The sequence below is a fragment of the Lampetra fluviatilis genome, chromosome 1 (genome assembly GCF_964198595.1).
Source record: "Lampetra fluviatilis chromosome 1, kcLamFluv1.1, whole genome shotgun sequence".
Lineage (NCBI taxonomy): Eukaryota > Metazoa > Chordata > Hyperoartia > Petromyzontiformes > Petromyzontidae > Lampetra > Lampetra fluviatilis.
Window position 1 is genome coordinate 36498958 of NC_136275.1, and position 12495 is coordinate 36511452.

The 12495-nt window shown below is 51.0% G+C and overlaps 1 protein-coding gene across 6 annotated transcripts in view; it reads left to right on the forward strand.

Moving 5' to 3' along the window:
• LOC144935147 (protein sidekick-2-like) overlaps positions 1-12495 on the forward strand; it is a 477776-nt gene that overhangs the window by 484 nt on the left and 464797 nt on the right. The window lies entirely within an intron of this gene.

A 12495-nucleotide genomic window follows, 5' to 3' on the forward strand; every position in this document is an offset into this window, starting at 1 on the left:
GGGGGTGGGGGAGTCCGCGCCTTAATAGTAATTGCATCGGCAAGTGGTGTGTCGGATATTGCGTCTCGTCCGTCGTGACGAAGCGTCGGGCTTGTGAACTTCACGTGCAGCTGGGGGCATCAAAGCTGCTGTCGATGAATTTCGTTCACGCGCGTGTGAGTGTGTGTGCGTGTTTGTGCGTGTGTTAGTGCTCCTACTTGTGAGTGTGTGTGCACATTGGCGTGCGTGGAGCTTAGTATCGTTATCGAGCAAATGTGTGTTCTGCTGGTGTGTGTGTTCAAACGTCAAGACGATTGCGTACGTGTCTGTGTGCGCGTGTGTGTGTTTGTAGGGAGCGGTAACGTAGCGATTAGCGCGCTAGCGATACGAAGCCGGCGACCAGAGTTCGATTCCCGCTCACGGCCAACGCCAGTGACGATTATCTTATGCGGTCCTGGGCATCCCCTAGGTCGGCTCAGCCTCAAATGAGTACTTGGTTCGGTGTATAAACATCGCCCCTGGGGAGACAAAGGCGGTCGGGCGTTGTGCTGGCAACCCACTGCTTCGTGTGCCGTGCCGGCCCTCATAGGTGCTCGATAAATGCACTTGCCACAACAGTCTATTAAGGCTATGCGGGGGATCTTTGTATGTACGCGTGTATCTGCGGCATGCCCCATTTGCCGTGTGGTTAATGCGGCTGGCTGTGTGTGTACGCGTGTGTTCACGTCCTTGTCTCTGTGTCTGAATGCCTGTGATTGTGAGCGTGTCTCTGTCTGCTGCAGCTCCTTATTTAAGTGTGCGTGTGTGCGCGCGTGTGTATGCGTACGTGCGTGCTTATGCGCACTTTCCAGTGAGTCTACATGCATGTGCGTGTGTGCATCACGCTCACTGGCTGCTTGTTGCTGATCGCTGTGCAAGTGCACGTGTGTGTGTGCGTGTGTAATGCTGAGCATGCATCTGGTTAATGCGTTTGCTTCTTCGTGTGTGCGCTTATGAGTTGTGTGTAGGTGGGTGCACGTGTGTGTGTGCGCGTATGTCCGTGTGAGTACATGTGTATCCGCACGCATGTGTCTGTCTGTATATGCACGTGCGTGTCTGTCTGTGTATGCGGGTGTCTCTATGTGGATGTGTATGCGTATCGATGTGTGAACATGCGAATGTGTCTTTACGTACGTGCGCGCGCGCTCGTTTGTGTATGATTGCGCGTGTGCGTATGTCTGTATGTAGGTGTGTAAGTGCGCGTGTGTTTGTCCGTGTGCGATCATGTCTCTCTCTCTCTCTCTCGGTGTCTGCACGTATGTGATTGTACATATGTTGCGTGCGTATATCCGTATGCATGTACACGTGTCTGTACGAATGTATGTGTTCCAGTGTGTGCATTAAGCTCCCTTGCCTGTGTGATCGTTGCTCGCTACGTAAATGCGTGCGAATGCACGTGTACACGTGTGCACGCGTGTGGGTCTGCATATATGTGCGCGCGTGTGAGTCTGTCTGTACACATGAGCGCGTATGGATGGTTGATCCCGCGTGCATATTTTGCGTGCGTGCCTCTGTCGATGCACTCGCGCGTGTGCTTCTGGGGGTACACGCACCTGCGTATGTATGTGTGAACGCGTGTGTGTCTGTGTACGCGTATGCAACGGGTCCGCGTGCGTTCGTGCGCACGTGTCGCGTCTGCACGTCCATGCGTACGCGCGTAAGATTCGTGATTCGAACCCCCTGTCCGCCTTCTCACACCCCCTACCCCGCGCACCTCCCCCGGTATCGCCTCTTCCCCCACTCCACTCCTCACCGCCAAAGACGCGCTCTCGCACGAATATCCACAACCCTGAGTATGTGTAGTGGCTCAGTTTCCTTTGATGCTCAGGTATAGGGTGGGTGGGTGGGGGGATAAGAAACAATTACGATAGACGGGGGGGGCTAACATCGCCTGCGTCGCTCAATCGCTCTTCGTCTCCGCGAAAAGAATGAGCGCTGAGTCCCCTATAAATCGGCAGGGAGTCATCCCTCGTCGCACCATCCCCCCCCCCCCGCTCACACCGTCCGCTGATGGGAGCCGTGCAGTGGCACGCGCGCATCTAAGCGATTTCGGCGCAGACAGTAGCCGCCGCGGTTGGCTGTGATGGAAGCAGCCGAGGCGCTGCCTCGTCCCAAATGCACAATGACCTTCACGCACTCCGCCCGCTGCTGCTGCTGCTGCACTAACACTGCACATTAGCGCCTCGCTGCACGCGCTTGCGCCGGCGAGCACAAGACAGAGGCTGTCCTTGCGGCTAGGCGGAGCCTCTTGTCCCTCTGATCGATTGTCTCGTCCGCGTCTGATCGATTGTCTCGTCGGACTGTCTGACCGATGTCGGCGGCTTGTCTGTCTGATTTATTGTCCTGGCTGATAGACCATCGTGTCTGTCCCACGATCTGTTTGACTGATTCATCGACGTGTCTTGTATGTCTACGTGAGCGTTTTGTCTGTCTCTCTGAATCACTGTCTGGTTCTATCTCTCAGTTTGATTGTCTGTCTCTCAGACTGTCGGCTTGCTGTGCGCGTCTGAATAATTGTCTTCACAGCCTGTGCATTTGACGGTCCGTCTTTCTGTATCACTGCCTGGCTAGCTATCTAGTTGACTGTCTATCTGGATCTCTGTGACTGCCTGAGTGTGTTCGTCTGTTTCACTGTTTGTCCATTCGTCTGTGTGTCTATTTCAATATCTGAGTATCTCTCTCCGCCTGACTGCCATTCTATACGACTCCCGATCGAGCTGTGTCTTTGCATTACAGTTTGTCCGATTCACCACCAAACCGTGTCTAGTTGACTGTCCGTCCTGTCTGTCTCTCGGTCTTTCATCTATCTGTGCGACCGTCTGCACATTCAAGCTTCTGTCTCTCTGTCTGAATATGTGCCTGTCGGTTTGGTCTATCTGACCCCCCGCCCCCCTCCCTGTCTTCCCGCGTGCCTGTCTGCCCGACTCTCTGTCTATCTTACCGTCGCAACGAATATGCCAATGCGACGAAGCGAGCTCTCGTGTCTTTCCCACAACGCGATATCCACACGTCGCCAATTTTGGCCCGCCGTTCCAGCGCGCCGCGTTCCATCATTAACCCCTTTGCACCGCCAAAATGAATGGACACACACACACATCCTGTATCCCAAGCGTTCCAGTCAGCTCGCGCTCTGAGAGCGCTCACACACACGTGTGTGTGTGTGTGTATGTTTAAATATATATGATCTATAGCATCTATTCTAATCACGCGTATTCTACGCATAACTGAATTACAGGGAGTGGTTGTCGATATCACTCTTTTGTTCGGATTATCAGACGCACCCCCCCCCACCCTCGTAAATCATAGCTAAATGTGGTGGTGCGTCTTATTATCCAGTTGCTGTGTGCGTGCCAGAGGCCAGATTTGTACGACTTAATTGACAAGCGGGCACATTCATTTCTGGGGTGCGTCTTACTTTCCGGAGCGTCTTATAATCCGGTGAATACGGCAAATAATGCGTATTAATCTGCTGGTAAAGTCAAGTGTAAATGTTTATTGCGAGGCATCGTGTTGTCGGCTCACGATGTCGCGACTTGAGACGTGAGCTCGCGTTGCCTCTGAGTGCGCGCACGGGCGATGCATAGTGTGAGTCTTAGTGCCAAAGGAATAAATTAAACATTTAACCAGCATACACAATAACGTGGACCAAATATTGGCATAGCCATTTTCGGTAGCTCCACATGTACGCGCTGATATGAATCCGCGAGCCTATCACTGGCGTCCCACACCAAATTCATCGAGCTGCGTGCGTACAATTTAGCAAGCGACCTATTGACCCGCTTTGACCTGTTGGGTCTCATCGGCAGTGTCGGTCGCGTTAGGCAAATTTCCGCGAGATTAGTTGAACGGTCGTGGTGGCTTCGCACGCGGCCTGAAATCCAGCACTTTGGAGGCAGCTAGGGCTGGTGGATGACCCGACATGTTTGTGAAACTCTCTGCCCGTGGGCGTAGAGGAGGTGCCTTGTCCTTGCTCGCCAGGAGACAACTCATTTCTTGAGAAGTGATTGTTTTGTGTGTGTAGTGTGTTGGGCACCTCTGATTAGCAAAGTTGGCTATGTATTGTACGAAATAAGTTCAACGTTCATATGTTCATACACGCACACGGCAAATATGTGGACTCCAACCGTTCCATCTCCGTGAGTTAAAGGTATTGGCCCACTCGCATTGAGCGGGCTTTCTCCATGAGCTCGGCTTACCTCCAACACGTACGAACGCCCAGCGAGTGGCTAAGATCATCTTACTATGCAGAGAACCGCAGAGCTTGGGCAATTGTTAGTTCTGGCTCACCTCGTGACGGCGACATTTCCCGTTTGTCTGTGGCTCCTCGCTGCCTCTGAATCGTCCCGTCCCTCACGAGGTGGAGCGAACACTGTGCGTCGATTGCAAGTTACGTTATTTGGCACGAGCACTCCGTCAGAACGACGGGATCCTCTTCAACGCGAAACACAATGTGTCCGTGAAGAATAAGCTGCGTTTGCTCTGACAAAAAAAAAAATACATGCACGAGGTGACATGGAATTCGAGTGATGCTGTTTTGTGTTTGTGTGTTGCTAAAATTTGTATTCCTCGGGGTTTACAAAGGTGCATTACAATACAATTACATGCTAAACCATTTGTATTTATAAAGCCAAGTCTAATCGCGGCCACATTTTAACATTCTGTAGAGTGAACAGTGGGCACATTTAGTTTGTAGAGAAATGCAGTCAGACAGCCACGGCCAGAAGAGAATGGTGAAGGTCTTGAGTTTGTATTTGAATATGGAGTATACCAAGTCCGTAATTATAATATATATTGGGGACACACCCCCCCCCCCAATATTCAAATATATTCAAAATGTACCCCCCAATATATTGCTATAAAATAGATTTCTGTTTATATGATCGTGGTTATGGTTGTACTGTATAAATTCCTAATCTCTGCCATTACATACAATTAAATAAGAAAAGGTAATAAAGAAAAAAACAGAGCAATGCAATACAATACACTATTAGATATTATTGTTGCAAATAAATTAAGTCAATCCCATGTGTTATTGCATTTTAAAAAATATTTTAGGCAGGAAATGGCAGGAAATTCGTTTTCAAATTTAGATTTTTTTTTATGGGGGGTGACCCCCAGACCCCCTGGAAAATTTGGTCCCCCCCAATGTTGACTCCATGGATACGGCCTTGGAGTGTACGAATTTATGTGCCAGTCGATCGGTGGGAACTGTGTGAGTTTACAGGTCTCCGCGGAAGTACGTTGGTCTCGATGTGAGAATGAATGTCTGCGTGGGTCTTGCAGGCCACGCGTGAGTCTACGTTACCTCTGTGCGTCTGTGGGTCTCGATGTGTAAATTAGTCTCTGCATGACAGTCTATGGGTCTCTGTGCGACTCTGGACGGCACAATGCAATGGGCGTTGTCTAAACTTGGCCACAAAACACCATGCTGCACATACACGGTGGGCAATAGTATGTGATAGATGATGGAGAGGCAAGTCAGTCATCGGCACAGCAACGAGGGAATGTCTTGCCGGGACTTGAGCAGGGGCAGGGAGTGGGCAGCACGGAAGGCCGGTGGAGGTGTAGTTTCAGATGATGCCGGGGCAGCAGAGAAGGTTGTCTATCTGCAGTATGGCCTGTGTGATAAGCTCTCACTTAATGCGCCCTTTACTGCTCAAGAGTGGTTGGATGGGAGGTGGAAATTAAAAGGCACGTTAGTTCACCGAGCCTGCAGATCAGAGACGCTTTGCTAAAGCCACGGGCCACTGCGATACGTCCAGCCACCGACGGAGTGTGCAGCACACCGCCTCTGCATTGCGAGATATTCTATTTGTCAGTCGGTCACATCTCTCACTTGAGACGTTTGCATTGCACGACCTGCGGACGGGTGGTTGTTAATGATGAGCAGTGTATGAACCCTAACCTGTTTGCGAAGGTCCAATTATCCACGTGAACTGGATTGGACGCAGGCTACGGAGGCACGATGGTGATGAATTAAAGGTCGTTATATGAGGAAGACCCGGCGGTCTAGCAACGAGAAGAAAGCCAATGATTGAGATTAGACTATTCTTTGCTATTTTTATGTTACCAAGTAAAGCCCACTGAGCGATGTAGCTCATTTTTCCAGAAACAACCTGGCCACAAATGACAGATCTACGCCGTGGTTTATCACGTGGGAATGTATTGCAGCCAAAACTCTGAACCGATGTTGATTCTAAATATCGAGGGGGGGGGGGGAACGGAAGATCCGGAGGAAAATCCACGCGACCACGGGGAGAACACGGCAAACTCCAAATATGCAGGCGTCAGGGTCGGGATGGAACCCACGACCTCCTGCATGCCAGGCGAGGTAGTTAACATCTCGCCACCGTGGCGTTTGTTGAAGCGAAGAGGTGGAGGGGTGGGAGAACAGAGAAGGATGGAGAAGCTGGCAGAGAGAGCTGTGCCGGTAAGGCAGCGGGGGGCCTAAGAAGATCCACTCGAAAGCATTGAGGGTGCAAATCGGAATAAAGGAACGCACACGCAACCGGCGGGCTGGAGCACGCCACCTGTTGGGTAGATGGGGAAGTTAATCTTAACACCGATTGGGATTGGACCTGCTCACGCGTATTCCATGACCGTTCCCTGTGCAAGGCATGACGCTATTGAATCTATGCGTAACGTGTGAGTCGCCTTTCTCCAATAGTTCTCCCCATGCCATGTGTTACTCATGGGTGGCGGAGGGGGAAAGTGTTTGAACAAACTTCACCACGCTGGTCAGTGCCGGTCGGTGAAATGTGCCGAGGACCGATTCAGATATCACTCGTCGCTGATGTTATAGACGTGGGTGGGAATTGCGCTCAGGTCGCCGGGTCGATGGCGGATTGCGCTAATCGCCGCGCCACCGCTCCACAAAGATAAAAAAAAATAATTACCGTGTTATTTAATGCTTCATCAAGCAGTGCAGCTGTGATCACTGAAGCAGATACGCACAGGCGGATAATAATACATGCAGCCCACATGAACGAGTGTGGCTAAGTGAGTGAGTGATCTAAATTCTGGCGATGTTTCGCAGGGCTTGGACGCTGAAAATAGACCGTTTAAGTTTTCGGTTAATGATGCGAATGTACAGTCTTTTCTTAATCCACTGCTGGATGAACATCTTCCCCACGCGTGCCAAGTCAGTCATGGGAGTTGTTTGACTGGCCACACTTCACTCCGCTGGATGGTGTGGATCAGTGAAGGGAGGTGCCCAGAACCGGTTCATATATCGTTGGTCACTCACGTTGTCCTTGGCTGGGAAATCGAACGCGGGACGTCGGTTTAATAGCGCAGTCGACTAACCACTGCGCCACCGCTCCCCATCGATACGTACAAACATATGCACTCACATCGATACATACATTAATGCATACACGTGCTGATTGATCAACACCCACCAACTTGACTCATCAAACAAACTGCTTAGCATCGATGTATCATTCAGCACTGTGTCTTGCGAACGACTTAATGTGTATTAAATCATAGGCTATGTTGAGTTACCTATGCTGGACGGAGGTGAGGTCAGGACAAGGCCATCATTGAGAGAGGAGAAGTGATACAAGTGAGAGAACGCAGAATGGAGTGGCGATAGGGATGTGGAGTGGTCGGACTAGTGTCTGGCTGACTAGTTAGTTAGTTTAGTGGTGGGGTTAGTGTCTGCCTGGCTAGTTAGTTAGTGTAGTGGTGGGGTTAGTGTCTGTTTGGCTAGTTAGTTAGTGTAGTGGTGGGGCTAGTGTCTGGCTGACTAGTTAGTTAGTGTAGTGGTGGGGCTAGTGTCTGGCTGACTAGTTAGTTAGGGTAGTGGTGGGGCTAGTGTCTGCCTGGCTAGTTAGTTAGTGTAGTGGTGGGGTTAATGTCTGGCTGGCTAGTTAGTTAGTGTAGTGGTGGGGCTAGTGTCTGGCTGGCTAGTTAGTTAGTGTAGTAGTGGGGCTAGTGCCTGGCTAGTTAGTTAGTGTAGTGGTGGGGCTAGCGTCTGGCTGGCTAGTTAGTTAGTGTAGAGGTGGGGCTAATGTCTGGCTAGTTAGTTAGAGTAGTGGTGGGGCTAGTGTCTGGCTGACTAGTTAGTTAGTGTAGTGGTGGGGTTAGTGTCTGCCTGGCTAGTTAGTTAGTGTAGTGGTGGGGCTAGTGTCTGGCTGACTAGTTAGTGTAGTGGTGGGGCTAGTGTCTGGCTGACTAGTTAGTTAGTGTAGTAGTGGGACTAGTGTCTGGCTAGTTAGTTAGTGTAGTGGTGGGGCTAGTGTCTGGCTAGTTAGTTAGTGTAGCGGTGGGGCTAATGTCTGGCTAGTTAGTTAGTGTAGTGGTGGGGCTAGTGTCTGGCTGACTAGTTAGAGTAGTAGTGGGACTAGTGTCTGGCTAGTTAGTTAGTGTAGTGGTGGGGCTAGTGTCTGGCTAGTTAGTTAGTGTAGCGGTGGGGCTAATGTCTGGCTAGTTAGTTAGTGTAGTGGTGGGGTTAGTGTCTGGCTAGTTAGTTAGTGTAGCGGTGGGGCTAATGTCTGGCTAGTTAGTTAGTGTAGTGGTGGGGTTAGTGTCTGGCTAGTTAGTTAGTGTAGCGGTGGGGCTAATGTCTGGCTAGTTAGTTAGTGTAGCGGTGGGGCTAATGTCTGGCTAGTTAGTTAGTGTAGTGGTGGGGTTAGTGTCTGGCTAGTTAGTTAGTGTAGCGGTGGGGCTAATGTCTGGCTGGCTAGTTAGTGTAGCGGTGGGGCTAATGTCTGACTGACTAGTTAGTTAGTGTAGTGGTGGGGCTAGTGTCTGGCTGACTAGTTAGTTAGTGTAGTGGTGGGGCTCGCGTCTGGCTGCTCGTGCTCCCTACCACCGCTTCTGGTTGTGTAGAAATTTAGCAAGGCGCGGGGCAGTGTTGAGCTGCCTGTACGAGGAAGCTCTTTTTCGTGGAGGATCAGGAAGCATTTGAAAAAAAAAAACTAAATCTCCCCGTCGCAAAGGTTGAATTCAGCCAATGATTGAACGCGCGCTTGTGCACGATCTTCCTCAGCCATGATGATTCCACTGATGTATGAAGGCATTTCCAAACCGTCGCCATCTCTCATGATCCCCATAGTTCCTGAACACCAGCTGATTTCATATTTCCATCTTTACGACGGACATACTCTGTCTGACGCGTTCCCTCCTTTGGCTGCGACTTCGTGATTATTCCTGACAAAACGGCCATCGTCATCATCATCATCATCACTTCTAGCGATATCCAAGGTCACTTTTTCTTCTTCTCAACGATTAATATAATTAGAAGCTTTTGTGACTGCATGAATTACTATGTGTGTCTCTGTCTGTGTGTCTCTGTGTGTGTGTCTCTTTGTGTGTCTCTGTGTCTCTCTCGCTCTCTCTCTGTGTCTCTGTGTGTGTGTCGTTCTCTGCTTGTGTGTCTGTCTATGTGTCTCCGTGTCTGTGGTTTGGCTCTTTCTCAAATGTAGCAATCTTTGGAAGAACGTAATCAACTAGGTGGGGTGTTGACAGTTTTTTTAGCCGACTCTCTGTTTGTTTTCTCATTCATTATTACCTGATGATGGTTGCTTGTGTTGCAATCGAAACGTCGTATTCTATTATTATTGTATTTATTTTCTTTCTACGTGGCTTTACCGAAAGCACCAAAGACTGATTAATATGTCTGGAACTCGTGCGCGTTCTCGAAACCACGTGACCCTCTTTGCTTCTCTCGGCAAAATTACGCGCGTCCATCTTTCCACCCTTCTGTGAACACTTTTGTTAAACTTTTGTTCAATTTGCACTGCTTGTACTATGGCGTTAGGCGATGTAAGGAGTTAGAGAAACGAACGGTATTAACTCGTCTATTACAAATTTAATGACGCTGCTTCTTACTGGCCGCTTTGCTTTTTGAAGCGCTGCTTTCTGAGCTCAGCAAACCACGATTTAGATTTTAGTTTGAAAACATTTCAACATGAATGGCTAAATGAGCAGCCAGGCTATGTTTCATGGTAGTCGTGCAACAGTACAAATGTTATACCAGCACTCGCCTCCTCTTCCTCCCTCCTTCACCCACCCACCCTCACCTCAACACCTCACTCCCCCACTCCTCCTCCTCCCTCACCATCACCTCAACACCCCACTCCCCTCCTCCTTCCCCACCCACCAATCCACCCTCACCACCTCACCACCCCACTCCTCCTCCTGCTTCCCCACCCACCCTCACCACCTCACCACCTCACTCCTCCTCCTGCTTCCCCACCCACCCTCACCTCACCACCCCACTCCTCCTCCTGCTTCCCCACCCACCCTCACCACCTCACCACTCCCCTCCTCCTCCTCCCTCACCCTCACCTCACCCCGCCCCCACAAACCTCGTCCTCTCCCACCCTCACCTCACCACCCCACTCCTCCTCCTCCCCAACCCCCCCTGCTCCCCCACCCACCCACCCTCACCCCACTCTGCCTCCTCCCCTACCCACCCTCACCTCACCATCCCCCTACTCCTCTTCCCCCACTCACCCTCACCTCACCACCCGACTCCCCTCCGCCCACCACCAAAACTTTTACTTCTGCCCGGTTCCTAATCACCGGCCACGCGTGAACACGTGCTCGCGGGCGCGTTGATTGCGGGGCGGAATGATAGCGTAATAATGCGATGTTAATTACCCGCGCTGTGATAATTAGCGGCGCACAAGCCATGCGAGGAGGCGGCGCGCGTGCGAGGATGAGGGTGATAAGGAAGCGTGATGCTGGTTCGGTCTCTCGATCCGCCTGTCATCCGATCCACGTGCGATACCATCCACAGGCAAGGCACAGGCAAAGATCCCCCGTGTAGCCTTCATATACTGTTTTTTGGGCAAGTGCTGCTCGCGAGCACCTATGAAGGCCGGCACGGCGCGCGAGAGGATGGGGTGGTCAGCGCCACTCCCGACCGCCTTGGCTTCCCTAGTGGCGATGATTAACATATCGCAAAATGTACTCTTTTAAGGCTGAGTCGACCTAGGGGAGGCCCAGGATCGGTTCCGAAAATCGGCACTGGTATTGACCGTGAGCGGAAATCGAATTCGTGTCGCCGGGTTCGTAGCGCAGCGCGCTAACCACTGCGCCACTGCTCCCCTATCGCTCCCCACGGACACACGCACACACCGAATCTCTAGGAATAGCGGTGCTTAGATGGTTGCCCCGTGTCCACTGGCGTGCAGCGGCGACGATAGTCATTAAGACATTAAGTAGAAGGTTGTGGGGTCCCCAGTAACTCAAGGGACCCCTAATTCATGACAAATCAGGGGTGCCTCAAATAACAGCTCGAATTACAATCACAAGACGTGACCAGCTAATTAACATGCAACTCTGTCTTATTTCTATCTTGTCCGCTTTTTCGAATCTATCTCTCGTCTATATCTCTTTTGTTATCTCCCTTCGGGACCGCGACCAGCATCGCTTCCTACACGTGTGGCAAGGCATCGTGTTGAGATGAACATTCAACTTGCATCGTAATTGTCGCTTTGGGCTTTGGGACACGTGTCCGAGATGGAGTTTGAGAGGAGGATGGATAGGGGAAGCGACTTAAACCTAAACTAAACTCTGTTTTCTTTTACCAGATGAGGCCCACTGAGCAATCTAGCTCCTTTTTTCAGAAGCGACCTCGCCACAAATGAGAGCCCAACCGAGCGGTTATCACGTGGTGATTTATCATAGCCAAACACTCCGAACGCACGTTGTTCCTAAATGTCGAGGGACAAAGCCGGAGGGCCCGAAAAAAAATCCACGTGACCACGGGGAGAGAGAGAGAGAGAGACACGCAAACTCCGAACGTACAGCAGGGGTCAAGCTCGGGTCACGAAGCCAAGACCTCCTGTATACCAGGCGAGGTAATTGACATCTCGTCACCGCGACGCCCTTGTACTACAATTGGCCACGCGACCACGGAGAGAACACGCAAACCCCAAATATAATGGCAGGCGTCGGGTATTGAAGCCAGGACCTCCTGTATACCAGGCGAGGTAGTTGCCATCTCGTCACCGCGACTTGGAGGCTTCGAGTCGTAGTAGTAGTAGAAGGTTGCAGGCGCGAGCCGCCACCGTTCACTTCCTTTCCAAACGATTCGTCTCACCCATTCGGAAGGAAGGGGCAGCCGGGGTAGACACCTTTCCACTGCTCCTCCCAAGCCCCCCTTTGCTACGCCGCTGATGTTGGCACCTTCATTGCAATTGTAACGTTCGTGGAGCAATCGGAACTCGTGAGTTGCAACATGCTCGCATCTGGTTGCAGTCATTCTCCCCACCACCACCATCCCCCGCCACAAGCCTCACTCCAGGTTGTAACTGGTGTAACTGGCGGCGGATAATTTTTGCCTTCCTGTGCAAGAGGCTCTTAAGTTTAATACGCTCGTTAGGGAAGAGTTGAGCTCATTTTATAACGTCTGGGGTCGTTTATCTTGAGAAGGCTTGTTTACAAGGAGGCCGGCGTTTTATGATTGCTTATTTTATTTTTAGAATTATTATTTTCTCTCGTTCTTCGACCACATGCGCCTAC